Source organism: Phyllobates terribilis, unplaced genomic scaffold, assembly GCF_046119375.1.
Source record: "Phyllobates terribilis strain yellow unplaced genomic scaffold, ASM4611937v1 Scaffold_8891__1_contigs__length_25130, whole genome shotgun sequence".
NCBI lineage: Eukaryota > Metazoa > Chordata > Amphibia > Anura > Dendrobatidae > Phyllobates > Phyllobates terribilis.
The window spans coordinates 2,709-12,500 of record NW_027371631.1 but is presented as its reverse complement, the minus strand read 5'-3'; positions in this window follow the sequence as shown (position 1 = coordinate 12,500).

The following is a 9,792-nucleotide window of genomic DNA, read 5'->3' as shown; positions in this document are numbered from 1 at the left end:
GGTCCGCCTTTCACCGTACTCCCTACCTCTTGGCCCTCGTTCCTTCTCCCGTTCTCCATCTAACCCCTTGGCTCTGGGGTTTCCGCTCTCCCTCTCTCGCTCTCTCTCCTGCTCCCTGGCCGAGCCGCCTGGGAGGACGAGGGTCGAGGGGGAAGGCAACGGTCGGGCTGGGGCACACCGCACGGTGAGAACCCCCTTCGCCTGCCTCCACACCTCTGTCGTCCTCCCCACTGACGTAGGGGCTCGGGAAAAGACTGGAAATCGCGAAGCTCGGCAGTGGCGCGGAGAGGCCACCCACCGCCGCCGCTGTCGCCACCGCCGCGGAGGCCGCCCTTTCGGACACGAGGGGCAGCGCGAGCCTCCGCTGGCCGGGTACGCATCTGGAAGAAAAGGGCCGCCCTCGGAGAAGATCGCTGTGCTTCCCCGCACAGGGAGCGATTCGGACGACGGGCCCCCACGCCTGGCTGGGTGGGCGCCCCGCCGTTCGCCCGTACGGGTCGTCGGACCACTGCCTTCGCTCGGTTCGGGTCAAACTCCCCACGGCTCGGCCACCTCCGCAGACGGGAGGCGAGGCCGGCATGCGCGCCCAAAGATAGGTGTCGGAAGCCCGGGGGTAGAGGAGGAAGGGGACCGCTCACCTTAAGCCAGCGCGGGCTCCAAAGCCCGGGCCGAGCGAGCGGCGCCACCTCCCCACCCGGGAGCGCTGCGCCAGATCGATCGGAGGAAGAGCAGGGGTGCATGTAGGGACTTGCCCAAGTACGGAGGCTGCAAACCCCTGTCGTCGGGAGATACGTGCCCACGAGTCCTGGAAGCGCGACTCGGGTACAGGCGCCCTTGCGGGGGGGTACTGGATGTGGAACAGCACTGGGGTCGAAGCCACAAAAGCATCCGCCCTCATGGAGCCTCTCCTCGGCCTAAAAATCCAGATTTTAGCCTTGACGGCGCCCCCATGTGGAGAACCAGGGCCCGCGGGGGGGTCTGGCCAGGCTCACTTCAACCCAGGAACACCTCTCTGACTTGGGATAGGCGACCGGCAAAAGTCCCCCCACGCAGCTGCGGAAGCCTGGGTTCAGCCAAGGTGCAGACCTCCAGCCGAACAGGGACTCATAGCCAAAACGCATACCCAGGCCTACGGAGGTGAAAACCAGCTTAAATGAGTCGAAATGTGTCGGGGCTGAGAGGTACCTCTCTCTCATATATTCTGCCGGTGGTGTGCAAAACTGGGTCTTTGCATGGAGTGTCACCCTATACCCACTTTAGGGACGCATGCAAAAAAGTGCCCGATCGCCTGGAACTGTCAGGCGGATTCGGCTCCCTGGAATTTCCTCATTCTGGTTCTTTTTCACTTTTTGTCTCTTTTGCGACATCTAGTGGGCAGGCTGCATTACTGCAACCGGGGACACCTCAAAACGCTTGGAACTGGGGAGCGGGCTCAATTTACAAACGTTTTGCGGGTCCTGGAAGTCAAAATTGTGACTTCTGAAAACGACTAAGTATCAAGGACTCATCGCGCGAATCGCTCTGGAACTGAAATCGGATGCGCGCACTGACATGCTCCCCTCTCTGGAAGTCTGACACAAGTTGAAAAATTTTCTAAGTCCCCAAAAATTTTTTTTTTCAACTTTTTTTCAATTTTCCCCCTGTGGGATATATATTTTACCCACACTTTTGGAGCCCTCCTGGGATGCCCTCTAACATACTAGAACCTCATTTTGTGGAAGTTTTCACAAAATTGTGAAATTTTCCAAAAAGTCAGAAATTTTGCAAAAACGACTAAGTATCAAGGACTCATCGCGCGAATCGCTCTGGAACTGAAATCGGATGCGCGCACTGACATGCTCCCCTCTCTGGAAGTCTGACACATGTGTGAAAATTTTCTAAGTCCCCAAAAATTTTTTTTTTCAACTTTTTTTCAATTTTCCCCCTGTGGGATATATATTTTACCCACACTTTTGGAGCCCTCCTGGGATGCCCTCTAACATACTAGAACCTCATTTTGTGGAAGTTTTCACAAAATTGTGAAATTTTCCAAAAAGTCAGAAATTTTGCAAAAACGACTAAGTATCAAGGACTCATCGCGCGAATCGCTCTGGAACTGAAATCGGATGCGCGCACTGACATGCTCCCCTCTCTGGAAGTCTGACACATGTGTGAAAATTTTCTAAGTCCCCAAAAATTTTTTTTTTCAACTTTTTTTCAATTTTCCCCCTGTGGGATATATATTTTACCCACACTTTTGGAGCCCTCCTGGGATGCCCTCTAACATACTAGAACCTCATTTTGTGGAAGTTTTCACAAAATTGTGAAATTTTCAAAAAGTCAGAAATTTTGCCAAAAACGACTAAGTATCAAGGACTCATCGCGCGAATCGCTCTGGAACTGAAATCGGATGCGCGCACTGACACGCTCCCCTGTCTGGAAGTCTGACAAAAGTTGAAAAATTTTCTAAGTCCCCAAAAATTTTTTTTTTCAACTTTTTTTCAATTTTCCCCCTGTGGGATATATATTTTACCCACACTTTTGGAGCCCTCCTGGGATGCCCTCTAACATACTAGAACCTCATTTTGTGGAAGTTTTCACAAAATTGTGAAATTTTCCAAAAAGTCAGAAATTTTGCAAAAACGACTAAGTATCAAGGACTCATCGCGCGAATCGCTCTGGAACTGAAATCGGATGCGCGCACTGACATGCTCCCCTCTCTGGAAGTCTGACACATGTGTGAAAATTTTCTAAGTCCCCAAAAATTTTTTTTTTCAACTTTTTTTCAATTTTCCCCCTGTGGGATATATATTTTACCCACACTTTTGGAGCCCTCCTGGGATGCCCTCTAACATACTAGAACCTCATTTTGTGGAAGTTTTCACAAAATTGTGAAATTTTCAAAAAGTCAGAAATTTTGCCAAAAACGACTAAGTATCAAGGACTCATCGCGCGAATCGCTCTGGAACTGAAATCGGATGCGCGCACTGACACGCTCCCCTGTCTGGAAGTCTGACAAAAGTTGAAAAATTTTCTAAGTCCCCAAAAATTTTTTTTTTCAACTTTTTTTCAATTTTCCCCCTGTGGGATATATATTTTACCCACACTTTTGGAGCCCTCCTGGGATGCCCTCTAACATACTAGAACCTCATTTTGTGGAAGTTTTCACAAAATTGTGAAATTTTCCAAAAAGTCAGAAATTTTGCAAAAACGACTAAGTATCAAGGACTCATCGCGCGAATCGCTCTGGAACTGAAATCGGATGCGCGCACTGACATGCTCCCCTGTCTGGAAGTCTGACAAAAGTTGAAAAATTTTCTAAGTCCCCAAAAATTTTTTTTTTCAACTTTTTTTCAATTTTCCCCCTGTGGGATATATATTTTACCCACACTTTTGGAGCCCTCCTGGGATGCCCTCTAACATACTAGAACCTCATTTTGTGGAAGTTTTCACAAAATTGTGAAATTTTCCAAAAAGTCAGAAATTTTGCAAAAACGACTAAGTATCAAGGACTCATCGCGCGAATCGCTCTGGAACTGAAATCGGATGCGCGCACTGACATGCTCCCCTCTCTGGAAGTCTGACACATGTGTGAAAATTTTCTAAGTCCCCAAAAATTTTTTTTTTCAACTTTTTTTCAATTTTCCCCCTGTGGGATATATATTTTACCCACACTTTTGGAGCCCTCCTGGGATGCCCTCTAACATACTAGAACCTCATTTTGTGGAAGTTTTCACAAAATTGTGAAATTTTCAAAAAGTCAGAAATTTTGCCAAAAACGACTAAGTATCAAGGACTCATCGCGCGAATCGCTCTGGAACTGAAATCGGATGCGCGCACTGACACGCTCCCCTGTCTGGAAGTCTGACAAAAGTTGAAAAATTTTCTAAGTCCCCAAAAATTTTTTTTTTCAACTTTTTTTCAATTTTCCCCCTGTGGGATATATATTTTACCCACACTTTTGGAGCCCTCCTGGGATGCCCTCTAACATACTAGAACCTCATTTTGTGGAAGTTTTCACAAAATTGTGAAATTTTCCAAAAAGTCAGAAATTTTGCAAAAACGACTAAGTATCAAGGACTCATCGCGCGAATCGCTCTGGAACTGAAATCGGATGCGCGCACTGACATGCTCCCCTCTCTGGAAGTCTGACACAAGTTGAAAAATTTTCTAAGTCCCCAAAAATTTTTTTTTTCAACTTTTTTTCAATTTTCCCCCTGTGGGATATATATTTTACCCACACTTTTGGAGCCCTCCTGGGATGCCCTCTAACATACTAGAACCTCATTTTGTGGAAGTTTTCACAAAATTGTGAAATTTTCAAAAAGTCAGAAATTTTGCCAAAAACGACTAAGTATCAAGGACTCATCGCGCGAATCGCTCTGGAACTGAAATCGGATGCGCGCACTGACACGCTCCCCTGTCTGGAAGTCTGACAAAAGTTGAAAAATTTTCTAAGTCCCCAAAAATTTTTTTTTTCAACTTTTTTTCAATTTTCCCCCTGTGGGATATATATTTTACCCACACTTTTGGAGCCCTCCTGGGATGCCCTCTAACATACTAGAACCTCATTTTGTGGAAGTTTTCACAAAATTGTGAAATTTTCAAAAAGTCAGAAATTTTGCCAAAAACGACTAAGTATCAAGGACTCATCGCGCGAATCGCTCTGGAACTGAAATCGGATGCGCGCACTGACATGCTCCCCTCTCTGGAAGTCTGACACATGTGTGAAAATTTTCTAAGTCCCCAAAAATTTTTTTTTTCAACTTTTTTTCAATTTTCCCCCTGTGGGATATATATTTTACCCACACTTTTGGAGCCCTCCTGGGATGCCCTCTAACATACTAGAACCTCATTTTGTGGAAGTTTTCACAAAATTGTGAAATTTTCCAAAAAGTCAGAAATTTTGCAAAAACGACTAAGTATCAAGGACTCATCGCGCGAATCGCTCTGGAACTGAAATCGGATGCGCGCACTGACATGCTCCCCTCTCTGGAAGTCTGACACATGTGTGAAAATTTTCTAAGTCCCCAAAAATTTTTTTTTTCAACTTTTTTTCAATTTTCCCCCTGTGGGATATATATTTTACCCACACTTTTGGAGCCCTCCTGGGATGCCCTCTAACATACTAGAACCTCATTTTGTGGAAGTTTTCACAAAATTGTGAAATTTTCCAAAAAGTCAGAAATTTTGCAAAAACGACTAAGTATCAAGGACTCATCGCGCGAATCGCTCTGGAACTGAAATCGGATGCGCGCACTGACATGCTCCCCTCTCTGGAAGTCTGACACATGTGTGAAAATTTTCTAAGTCCCCAAAAATTTTTTTTTTCAACTTTTTTTCAATTTTCCCCCTGTGGGATATATATTTTACCCACACTTTTGGAGCCCTCCTGGGATGCCCTCTAACATACTAGAACCTCATTTTGTGGAAGTTTTCACAAAATTGTGAAATTTTCCAAAAAGTCAGAAATTTTGCAAAAACGACTAAGTATCAAGGACTCATCGCGCGAATCGCTCTGGAACTGAAATCGGATGCGCGCACTGACATGCTCCCCTCTCTGGAAGTCTGACACATGTGTGAAAATTTTCTAAGTCCCCAAAAATTTTTTTTTTCAACTTTTTTTCAATTTTCCCCCTGTGGGATATATATTTTACCCACACTTTTGGAGCCCTCCTGGGATGCCCTCTAACATACTAGAACCTCATTTTGTGGAAGTTTTCACAAAATTGTGAAATTTTCCAAAAAGTCAGAAATTTTGCAAAAACGACTAAGTATCAAGGACTCATCGCGCGAATCGCTCTGGAACTGAAATCGGATGCGCGCACTGACATGCTCCCCTCTCTGGAAGTCTGACACATGTGTGAAAATTTTCTAAGTCCCCAAAAATTTTTTTTTTCAACTTTTTTTCAATTTTCCCCCTGTGGGATATATATTTTACCCACACTTTTGGAGCCCTCCTGGGATGCCCTCTAACATACTAGAACCTCATTTTGTGGAAGTTTTCACAAAATTGTGAAATTTTCAAAAAGTCAGAAATTTTGCCAAAAACGACTAAGTATCAAGGACTCATCGCGCGAATCGCTCTGGAACTGAAATCGGATGCGCGCACTGACACGCTCCCCTGTCTGGAAGTCTGACAAAAGTTGAAAAATTTTCTAAGTCCCCAAAAATTTTTTTTTTCAACTTTTTTTCAATTTTCCCCCTGTGGGATATATATTTTACCCACACTTTTGGAGCCCTCCTGGGATGCCCTCTAACATACTAGAACCTCATTTTGTGGAAGTTTTCACAAAATTGTGAAATTTTCAAAAAGTCAGAAATTTTGCCAAAAACGACTAAGTATCAAGGACTCATCGCGCGAATCGCTCTGGAACTGAAATCGGATGCGCGCACTGACACGCTCCCCTGTCTGGAAGTCTGACAAAAGTTGAAAAATTTTCTAAGTCCCCAAAAATTTTTTTTTTCAACTTTTTTTCAATTTTCCCCCTGTGGGATATATATTTTACCCACACTTTTGGAGCCCTCCTGGGATGCCCTCTAACATACTAGAACCTCATTTTGTGGAAGTTTTCACAAAATTGTGAAATTTTCAAAAAGTCAGAAATTTTGCCAAAAACGACTAAGTATCAAGGACTCATCGCGCGAATCGCTCTGGAACTGAAATCGGATGCGCGCACTGACACGCTCCCCTGTCTGGAAGTCTGACAAAAGTTGAAAAATTTTCTAAGTCCCCAAAAATTTTTTTTTTCAACTTTTTTTCAATTTTCCCCCTGTGGGATATATATTTTACCCACACTTTTGGAGCCCTCCTGGGATGCCCTCTAACATACTAGAACCTCATTTTGTGGAAGTTTTCACAAAATTGTGAAATTTTCCAAAAAGTCAGAAATTTTGCAAAAACGACTAAGTATCAAGGACTCATCGCGCGAATCGCTCTGGAACTGAAATCGGATGCGCGCACTGACATGCTCCCCTGTCTGGAAGTCTGACAAAAGTTGAAAAATTTTCTAAGTCCCCAAAAATTTTTTTTTTCAACTTTTTTTCAATTTTCCCCCTGTGGGATATATATTTTACCCACACTTTTGGAGCCCTCCTGGGATGCCCTCTAACATACTAGAACCTCATTTTGTGGAAGTTTTCACAAAATTGTGAAATTTTCCAAAAAGTCAGAAATTTTGCAAAAACGACTAAGTATCAAGGACTCATCGCGCGAATCGCTCTGGAACTGAAATCGGATGCGCGCACTGACATGCTCCCCTCTCTGGAAGTCTGACACATGTGTGAAAATTTTCTAAGTCCCCAAAAATTTTTTTTTTCAACTTTTTTTCAATTTTCCCCCTGTGGGATATATATTTTACCCACACTTTTGGAGCCCTCCTGGGATGCCCTCTAACATACTAGAACCTCATTTTGTGGAAGTTTTCACAAAATTGTGAAATTTTCAAAAAGTCAGAAATTTTGCCAAAAACGACTAAGTATCAAGGACTCATCGCGCGAATCGCTCTGGAACTGAAATCGGATGCGCGCACTGACACGCTCCCCTGTCTGGAAGTCTGACAAAAGTTGAAAAATTTTCTAAGTCCCCAAAAATTTTTTTTTTCAACTTTTTTTCAATTTTCCCCCTGTGGGATATATATTTTACCCACACTTTTGGAGCCCTCCTGGGATGCCCTCTAACATACTAGAACCTCATTTTGTGGAAGTTTTCACAAAATTGTGAAATTTTCCAAAAAGTCAGAAATTTTGCAAAAACGACTAAGTATCAAGGACTCATCGCGCGAATCGCTCTGGAACTGAAATCGGATGCGCGCACTGACATGCTCCCCTCTCTGGAAGTCTGACACAAGTTGAAAAATTTTCTAAGTCCCCAAAAATTTTTTTTTTCAACTTTTTTTCAATTTTCCCCCTGTGGGATATATATTTTACCCACACTTTTGGAGCCCTCCTGGGATGCCCTCTAACATACTAGAACCTCATTTTGTGGAAGTTTTCACAAAATTGTGAAATTTTCAAAAAGTCAGAAATTTTGCCAAAAACGACTAAGTATCAAGGACTCATCGCGCGAATCGCTCTGGAACTGAAATCGGATGCGCGCACTGACACGCTCCCCTGTCTGGAAGTCTGACAAAAGTTGAAAAATTTTCTAAGTCCCCAAAAATTTTTTTTTTCAACTTTTTTTCAATTTTCCCCCTGTGGGATATATATTTTACCCACACTTTTGGAGCCCTCCTGGGATGCCCTCTAACATACTAGAACCTCATTTTGTGGAAGTTTTCACAAAATTGTGAAATTTTCCAAAAAGTCAGAAATTTTGCAAAAACGACTAAGTATCAAGGACTCATCGCGCGAATCGCTCTGGAACTGAAATCGGATGCGCGCACTGACATGCTCCCCTCTCTGGAAGTCTGACACATGTGTGAAAATTTTCTAAGTCCCCAAAAATTTTTTTTTTCAACTTTTTTTCAATTTTCCCCCTGTGGGATATATATTTTACCCACACTTTTGGAGCCCTCCTGGGATGCCCTCTAACATCTAGAACCTCATTTTGTGGAAGTTTTCACAAAATTGTGAAATTTTCCAAAAAGTCAGAAATTTTGCAAAAACGACTAAGTATCAAGGACTCATCGCGCGAATCGCTCTGGAACTGAAATCGGATGCGCGCACTGACATGCTCCCCTCTCTGGAAGTCTGACACATGTGTGAAAATTTTTCTAAGTCCCCAAAAATTTTTTTTTTCAACTTTTTTTCAATTTTCCCCCTGTGGGATATATATTTTACCCACACTTTTGGAGCCCTCCTGGGATGCCCTCTAACATACTAGAACCTCATTTTGTGGAAGTTTTCACAAAATTGTGAAATTTTCAAAAAGTCAGAAATTTTGCCAAAAACGACTAAGTATCAAGGACTCATCGCGCGAATCGCTCTGGAACTGAAATCGGATGCGCGCACTGACACGCTCCCCTGTCTGAAGTCTGACAAAAGTTGAAAAATTTTCTAAGTCCCCAAAAATTTTTTTTTTCAACTTTTTTTCAATTTTCCCCCTGTGGGATATATATTTTACCCACACTTTTGGAGCCCTCCTGGGATGCCCTCTAACATACTAGAACCTCATTTTGTGGAAGTTTTCACAAAATTGTGAAATTTTCCAAAAAGTCAGAAATTTTGCAAAAACGACTAAGTATCAAGGACTCATCGCGCGAATCGCTCTGGAACTGAAATCGGATGCGCGCACTGACATGCTCCCCTCTCTGGAAGTCTGACACATGTGTGAAAATTTTCTAAGTCCCCAAAAATTTTTTTTTTCAACTTTTTTTCAATTTTCCCCCTGTGGGATATATATTTTACCCACACTTTTGGAGCCCTCCTGGGATGCCCTCTAACATACTAGAACCTCATTTTGTGGAAGTTTTCACAAAATTGTGAAATTTTCAAAAAGTCAGAAATTTTGCCAAAAACGACTAAGTATCAAGGACTCATCGCGCGAATCGCTCTGGAACTGAAATCGGATGCGCGCACTGACACGCTCCCCTGTCTGGAAGTCTGACAAAAGTTGAAAAATTTTCTAAGTCCCCAAAAATTTTTTTTTTCAACTTTTTTTTCAATTTTCCCCCTGTGGGATATATATTTTACCCACACTTTTGGAGCCCTCCTGGGATGCCCTCTAACATACTAGAACCTCATTTTGTGGAAGTTTTCACAAAATTGTGAAATTTTCCAAAAAAGTCAGAAATTTTGCAAAAACGACTAAGTATCAAGGACTCATCGCGCGAATCGCTCTGGAACTGAAATCGGATGCGCGCACTGACATGC